An 8,432-nucleotide genomic window follows, 5' to 3' on the forward strand; every position below is an offset into this window, starting at 1 on the left:
GGCAGTAGGCATGGAGAAGGTGGTGGTGAAGAGGCCGGGCCAAAAACATGTGGATTATTGGAAATTCCGGGAAAGGGTTACTTTCATTCCTGTCCTAGGCAAATAAATGATTTTTGCCCCTTGTCTCTCTCTACAGGATAGAGATAGTAATACTCAATGGTTATGAAGCACATGCCATGAAACACATTTTTAAGTGCTTTAGTATAATTACTGGATTTATCCCTCATAATAAGTCCATGAGGTAAAAACCTTTGTCGTCCACTTTTCAAGATAAAGAAATTAAGTTTATTGATGTTGAATAACTAAAGATCAAGACTTAAACTTTAGCAAGCAAATATGACTCAGTAACGCATGCTCTTAAATACTAATCTCTACTTTTACCTGCTGGCTGTTTCCAAAAACTTTTAAGTGCACAAGACTTATTTGATTAATTCTGTGAGAAACAGGAAAAATTGTTATTAGATCCATTTTTAAAATAAAAAATGAAACAAAACAAAACTTGAGTTTCAGAACTGAAGAAGTCACTCAAGGAACCAAAATGGGATTATATATTATATATACAATAAGATTATATGTAAGATATATAATAATGTATAATCTTATATGTATCTTATATAGATTACATATTAATATATAATGTATATTCATAAGTCTTGTATATTATATAAATTATACAAATATGTATTATCATATATCATAATTACATATTTGTATAATATATTAATCTATATATTTTATATATATATTACTTGAGATCTGCCCCAAGTGTCCTTTTCTCTCCATTGCCCTACTCTACCTCCCTCATAATCCAGGTATCACCAGCAGCAAGTACAGTCCCTCCCTCCCACTGTTTACTGATGAGAAGACTGAACAGTTTATTTTCCTTTCTAAGCTAAAATTTGGAATTTGATTCCAAATTCAAGGTCTTCCAACCTAGTTGATATCCTTGGCAAAACTGTCTTTGTGATATCAATAGATGTAGATTTAAGGGCTTCTGTAGGACCCTGGGAGGGGTCATTTTGAAATAAAAAATTAACTTAGGATGTGCTAAGCACATGGCCTGTGCTTTCTGACCCAGCCTGAAGCATGTCACAGGGGCAGCAAGGAAAACATAAATAATGCCACCCATAATGTAATACGGTTCAGGAGAAGAAATAAGGTCAAGTCATTAAAGAGAAGAAGGTGAGATCATTATGCTTTAACAAGGCAAACAGTGGCCAGAGGAAGACTGTAATGAAAAGCCGACTGGGATGCTGAAAGCCAGTATGTGAAGACCAGGGGAAAAACAGCTTTCTAATCGAAACCATACGCCCAACTCCGGAAATGAAGACTCAGCTCCAAGCAGTAATGCAAGAAGGGTGAATGAGATTTTAGGAAGTGGGCTGAGGAAGTTGTAAATACAGGGAAGGGCAGAGAGCGGCACGTGGCCTGAAGAAGCACCCTGTATTCGGGGAATTAGGAGACAGCTTTGAAACAAAGCTGAAGGAAGGCAAGATTGCATGTGGATGATCAATGCTGGAAATTCAAAATCCAAATCCTAAACTTATAGGAGAAAATCAACCCCAAGAAGGAAATACAAAATCCCAGGGAAGAGAAGAGGAAGAGGTTAATAGGAAAAATATTTCAGTTTGCTTCCAGGGCTGTTGAACTGAAGTGTATGGAAATCCATATGTGCCAAGGGAGACGGTTCTCAAGGACTCGTGTGAAACCCAAAACGCTCTTGATGTTCGGCCTTTAGAATTCTGTTTCCTTGTTGTGACCTACAGCCATGAAAGCTCAAGGGCCTTGGGGGGAGGGCCCAAGAGAACTCAGGTTTCCCTAAAAGCCTTTGTAACTTTCAAAGAACCTACTGTACTTCAAATGCTTCCCTACCTTCATACCCCCACCACCTCTAACACCACCCCTGTAAGGATAGGCACCTCTTCCTTCATGTGGGGGAAGTAATAGGAGGTCCGGTAAAAATTTTCAAGCAGTTAAGACCTCTTTCTAGTGAGCTGATTGATTTGATGAGACAAACGTGGACAGAATCCATAAGAAAGATGGTATCATCGGTAAAACCACTGCAGGACCAGTAGATACGGGATTTTTAGAGATGGAAATAGTTTTAAAATAAGATCTGTACTAGTCACAGACAGGCTTCCAAAGGAAACATTTGGTTATTTGTTTCACTTGCTTTTCTTCCTAGCTTAACAAAGACGATTGCAGGTTTGGAGCCTTCCCTTCCTTTATGCACCTTAGTGTGGAACAACTATGCAAATAAAATGCTCTATTTATAGGGAAAGGTGCAATGGAATGGGATTGTTATAAATGGTTGAGAATCTCTACTAGTCATTGTAAGACTTTAATAAATTCATGCCTTTTCACTCCTTCCATTCCCCCACCAATCATTAATGGAATTAGTAGGCAGTGCTGCCTGCTGGGGATCTGACAGTAAACAAGACTAACACAGTCCCTACCAATTTACATTTTAGAAGGGAAGGCAGACTCCCACCTAGTTGCTTAATCAGAGTTGCTGTAAGTGCTGAGGACGACTTAGCACGTCCTGTGCGAGCATAGAACAGGAGACATGAGCTAATGGAGGCAGGGAGGCTCAGAAATCTTCTCCAAAGAAGAGACATTTAACTGAGACTCAGAAATGAAGGAGTTGCTGGATATCCCAAGGGCAGGGAGGAGAGCAAGGAGTGCCCCAGACAGAAGGAGCAGCTCATAGCCAGGCTTATGGCAGAAAACAGCACATGTTGTTTTTATAAAACTGCAAGAAGCCAAGGGAGCACAGTCAGGAAGAGGGAGGAATCACAGGTCATGAGGACACTCATAGGCTTCAGTCAAGATTTTGGACTTTCACCTAAGATGACTGGTAAGTAATGATATGCTAAGCAGGGAATCACAAGTTCTAATTGTTCTTTTGAAGTGTATTTTCATATGTCTCTGGTACTAATGGTCATAATTTTGGCTCTAGTTTCTTTCCTATATTGTGACCCGATTTTTCAAGGTGGATTTTCATTACTTCCTTCTTGCTTAAAAGTCTTAGTCCTGGTCAAAGCCATCTGCTGGTGTGTTGAAGCCACCTCGTCCCGAATCTGTGTTCAGTGCCAGCAAGAAGGAAGCTGGAAATCATCTATGGTGGGAATAGTTCCACCATGGAAATCAGCAGGTGCCACAAAGGAGAGCTTTTTAATTTAATCAATCAAATTTTTCAAACACCACAGGAGTCCTCTCTGAGGTCAAGTGGTTAGGGAAATTGCCTACTCACAACTTAGAGGAACAGTGATAGAAGGGGGAACATGTATATATTTATATGTGTGTGAATGCATATAATCCCATAATCATATATATATATTTACATTTATATTTTATATGTACATATACACAAAAACAATCATATTCTATAGAGACTATATATAATCATATACACACACACACACACACAGAGAAAAAGCTAAAGGAACTTCTTGCTCTTAGAGATGGATGGGCGTTTTATTCCTTTTCATATTTTCAAGTACTTTGCATGGTACCTGGCATAAAGCAAATTTCAATGAGTATAGATGTAATGAATGGGGGAAAGTTCTAGTATTAAATATACATATTTTAAGTCCCTAACCACAGCTACTCTAACATACACACAGCCATACACATACACACAGCTAAAAAGTCAATCCCAGTGCACTCTGGAAGAGCTCAAAAACCTTGCACATGAGAAAAGCAATCAGTGTGCATGCAGCAGTCTTAATAGGTACGTGAATAATTTGCAATGCCTTTTTAAAGTGTTCTATTGAGGTCTGAGTCAATGAGCTATCAGACTGGTGGGAATCAAGAGATTATTACTGACACAACTGGAGATATATCACATACCACCCATACTCAGGGGGCAGAGTATCCAAAATTCCTACCATTAGAATCATTCTTAAATGATGCAGCAAATCCTGTTCCTCCTTCATGTTAACTGGCTTCTGAGAATTTTCTGCAAAATTACCAGGAGAAAAGCCTGCCCTTTATGCTTCAGGAGCATTCTGTTTACAGTGCTGTTTCATATCACCACATTTTGCCTTCAGAAATGTTAAGACATTTACTAGCACAAATAAATACATTTGTATCTATTTCAAGCACCTTGATTATAGAAAATTGTCTTTTAATGTCCTATGACCTCCCCACAAAAACCTTTAATGTGTAAATCATTATCTATTTTTATGCTTAGCCTTGCTCCTGGACAAGATGATCTACTAGAAACAAAAGCCCATCTTATCTGTGTTTGTATCCCAGCCTCTAACAGAGTGTCTGATACAAAGAAAACACTTGATAAATGTTAGTTGAATCAGTGTTAGACTAGGCATCCCCTTGCTGCCGTCCCTGAGAACACGGACCTGCAGCAGCCCCTCTCCTGCCTGCCAGGCGAATCATCTTCCTTTTCCATCCCCATACTTCTCACTCACTCTGAAGTTCAGTCTTTTTTAAAGTCATAAAAGCAGTAAAGAGACTAAACTGTGGGAGATTGAACTACCTACAAAATCATGTCAATTAACTCTGTTTCTTCATCTGCAAAATGCATCCCCAAAGGCCTGCTCTGCAGACTTCCCTAGATGAGATGATAAAGATAATCATGTTTTGGAAATACATGAAAATAGGATGTCACCTCACCCCTTCCTTCTTAAAAAATAGTTTAACATTTTGATTTCAGACCCATGAGAATGTGGAGCCACGTGTGGAAGGAACACTGAACCCCACTTATTCAGGGAGCATGCTTTGACTAGCTTCATGAGAACTCAACGTGGTAATACTCCACTAGGTTAATTTGATGATCTCTCACACTTAGCCAAACTCTGAAACTTGTATTCATATTTTCAAGTGCCCAGTAGCTGAAGTACCTTACCCCAAAAGGCTCGTAAAATCATAGAACTTTATCATTAAAATGAACTGTAATGGTCTGTCTTGATCTCTTTTTACACATAGGGTTGTAGGTAATCTCAGAGTTTAAAGGCTATCTCATTAAAGGGACATCTACCACAGTTATCACAGTGGAATTCAACTTTATCTTTAGTTGAAATCACTTTTTTAAAAAAATAATAAAGAATGCTTCAGGAATGTACATGTCGTCCTTGCACAGGAGCCATGCTAATCTTCTCTGTATCATGGCAATTTTGTTTTATGCACTGCCAAAGCGAGCCTGATGAAACTGCTCTTAAAACCTTATATGGAAGGCTAGCGTGTGAAACAGACCAAGTAGAAATGCTCTGCTTGAATCACAGCAAGGGCAGCGTCTCCCTCTCTGCCAGCTCAGGCAAACCCTGAGTGCCTTCCCCGTATCTCCCTAGGTTCAAACACAACTGAAAATGTTCCTCAAACGTACTGTGAATTTATCTTCTAGTCTGTTTGAACATCTTTAGACATGAGCAACTCCATACTTTACAAAGTCACTTATGTCAACATCTCCACAATTTTGATTGTTTTTTTAAAAGACATTTAACACATGATATTGTGCTCAAATCTCATTGTCTCTAGTTTTGGGACTATTTTTCAATCATGATTCTCAGGGGCATGTAGAATATAATAGTTTGTGGCAGCTGGTGTTTTCCTGTTTTGATCTGCCCACTAACCTTTGCATCCATCTTCTACCCTATGTGCATGGCCCAGGCTTGGCCCGGTTACAGCATCGAACACACCTACAACAGCAGTTGCTCCAAAGCAAGGAGAACCGGCCTGTCCTGGGTTGGTAATTCCCCTTCTCTGACACTGATACAGATGCTGGTGACATTGTGTTCCGACCTTCTTCTGAAACTGCTAAAATGCGGATACCAGGAGCCACATATCCTGCTACCTAGAGACATTGTCTGCAGTGGGAAAGAATGAGCTTATCAGGCAATGGAAGCAAAAAGAGAGAGGGTAGGAATAGCTGGTGGATTTGAATGCTGGCTTCCAGAGCTTCACATTTTGAATTTTACAGTTTCTCCTTCGATTTTTGTGCCTCACCTTCGTATTCTTCCCAGACATGTAAATTAACAAAGATCTTTTCTGTTTGTTGTTGTTAAACAGAATCTAGAGGTGTATTTGTTCTTTTATACCAAAGCATCCTGTTAAGGAGAACAACCTTAATGTCTTTTGTACAACGTGGGTCCCTGAAAATAACTGAACTGTAGGTTCCATGTATAAAATGTCAGTGGAAATCCTGTTGACACTCAGACTTCTTTGGAAACTCCTGAGTCTCATTTCCCCTCCTCTATGTGGTCCAAGCCACATCTCAGTCCCCATGGTGTTAGGGATGTCCTAGGCCTACAGGACCTCCGTTTTCTTTTTTTTTTTTTTTAATGGTAAACTGAATTTATTTCCTCTTGGAAAACAATTCCAGTAATCTCCAGGTTCAGACCGCAGAGTAAACATTAGTAACAGTGACATACAGGTTAGTTCAACTGATTCAAGAATTTGGCTGTGTGAAATCATTAAGGAAAACCTTGAACACTCAAAGCTTCAAATGTATCCAGGAAAAAAAAAAAATTCTTTGACCGTCTACATAACTATTGCATATATAGTGATGCTATCTGTCACACGGCAAGGCTTACAAATATATATACGGGCCTTATCCAGCTGCGGGCTTCTGTTGTGTGAGAATATCTCTTTGTGGTTTGCGAGAATCTTCAGCAATAAAAAATAGTCTTGGGTTTAACTGTTGATAAACCAAAAGAGAAATTCTAGGCTTAAGTATAAATAAAAGGAAGTCCAAATATTGTGCCATGTGTGACATAACTGTTTTAATCTATCTTCCTTGAAAATACTTTCTCTGAAGCCATTTTGCTCACTTTTTTTTTTTCATCTTGCCTGAATAAGGCCCAAGTCCACTTGTCTTTATAAGACCATTTTAGTATCAGACGACATAATACATGTGCAACACTTTATACACAAGGAGTCTATCCGGTGCTCAAAAGTTCAAACACATGAACATCCAACAGTTTTGATAATACAAGTTTTATGGTACAATACAATATTTCTGAATAATATACATTAACAATGAGTTTCGTGCAAAGAGTAAAACATGTTCCCTTTTTGTGCCACAAAAGTAATTCTCCTTGAGAGACTGTACATCACTCACTAACTGCTGTGTTGGGTCATCGTATGATTCATCTGAAGAAAGTCACAGGGGCACAAAATGGTACAGCAATATGGCAGGCTTATATTAGAAATGAACACAAAAATGTCACGGCTACGCCTGATCCTTCCTGGCCTTTGGGGAAGGCTTTGCAGTGGAGGGAATGCACGACATTCTAGCTGAGGCTGGAAACATGAAGGCACTTGGGATGCAGGGAGGCCACTCCAGGCCAAAAGGCCCACATGGGTAGAGGCAGTGAAGCAAGAAAATGCAAGGTATGTTTGTGGACCTGCAACGTGCTTAGATTGGTTGGAGGCCTCTAGATGGTCCTGCTGCATCTGAGACGGAAGAAGGAAGGTAGTTTGGGCCAGATTATGAAGAGTCTTCTGTCCCTTGCTGAAGAGTTCAGACTGTCTTGTAGATGAAGAGGAGCTGTGGAAGTCTTTAAGCTGCGGGCTTGGTCTTGGAGATCTCTGCTAGCTTTTCATCTCTTACAACACCTAGCAAAATGCCTGCTCAGTGAATCTGTGCTGAACAAGAAGAAGCTTCCCCAGTCAGGGCTGAGAGCTCCAGTGGGGAAGATGGGAGACTTGTGAAGAACACCCAGGTTTCCCGTCCCTGTTTCAAATTCAGCCCATTGGTGAAGACTGATAACAAGTACTAATGATGAGGAACATTACTTCAAGCTCTGTTATTTAAAACATTTCTATTTTTACATTACTTTGTTTTTTTTATGTACTTTAAAATAGTACTTATACTATTTTAAGATAAGCTGGAGTTTTTTCCTTAGTGGCAGCAGCCTAACTGCATAGAAGAGCGAACTATTTTTATAGCAACTTTCTTTTTTCTTGTATTGATTAAAAATAATTCTGAAAATTATTTTTCACCAACAGGTAGAAGGAATAATCAAAATACTGAAGAGACTAAAAAAACTTAATTTCCTTAAAAATCAACACAGTTCTGATCAGAGAGGTCATAGGCAACATAAAAGTGCAATTACTCAAATATACCATCTAAGCTTTCTCAGACTGTCGTCCATAGAGTCACGTTTGATCATGTAGTTAAGTTCTCATTTTAAAAAGAAAAGAACAAAAAATACAAGTCACGACAGCTGTTATCTAAATAGGATACTGACAAGAGGATGGCAGACTTTTTTAAAACTATAATCAAAGTAAAATCATAATCTGTTTAATAACATTATTTTTAAATGTTTAAGTGCTTACAGTAGACATTCCACACTCATGGGGATTCTAGAGGCTAATAAAGGAAGACATATTGCAGTCTCTCCAGTGTTTTTCTATGGGCTTATATTAAGATACTACAAAACAAGAACCTAACACAAACTGGCCATAGTAGT

The 8,432-nt window shown here is 39.0% G+C and overlaps 1 non-coding gene across 1 annotated transcript; it reads right to left on the reverse strand.

The window, feature by feature from the left end:
* Positions 1–5,056: 5,056 nt before the first annotated feature.
* Positions 5,057–5,161, reverse strand: LOC118932241 (U6 spliceosomal RNA). The gene has a single exon (XR_005032668.2). It is a non-coding gene; the product is annotated as a U6 spliceosomal RNA (small nuclear RNA).
* Positions 5,162–8,432: the final 3,271 nt, after the last annotated feature.

This window comes from Manis pentadactyla, chromosome 3 (genome assembly GCF_030020395.1).
Source record: "Manis pentadactyla isolate mManPen7 chromosome 3, mManPen7.hap1, whole genome shotgun sequence".
In the NCBI taxonomy this organism is placed as follows: Eukaryota; Metazoa; Chordata; class Mammalia; order Pholidota; family Manidae; genus Manis; species Manis pentadactyla.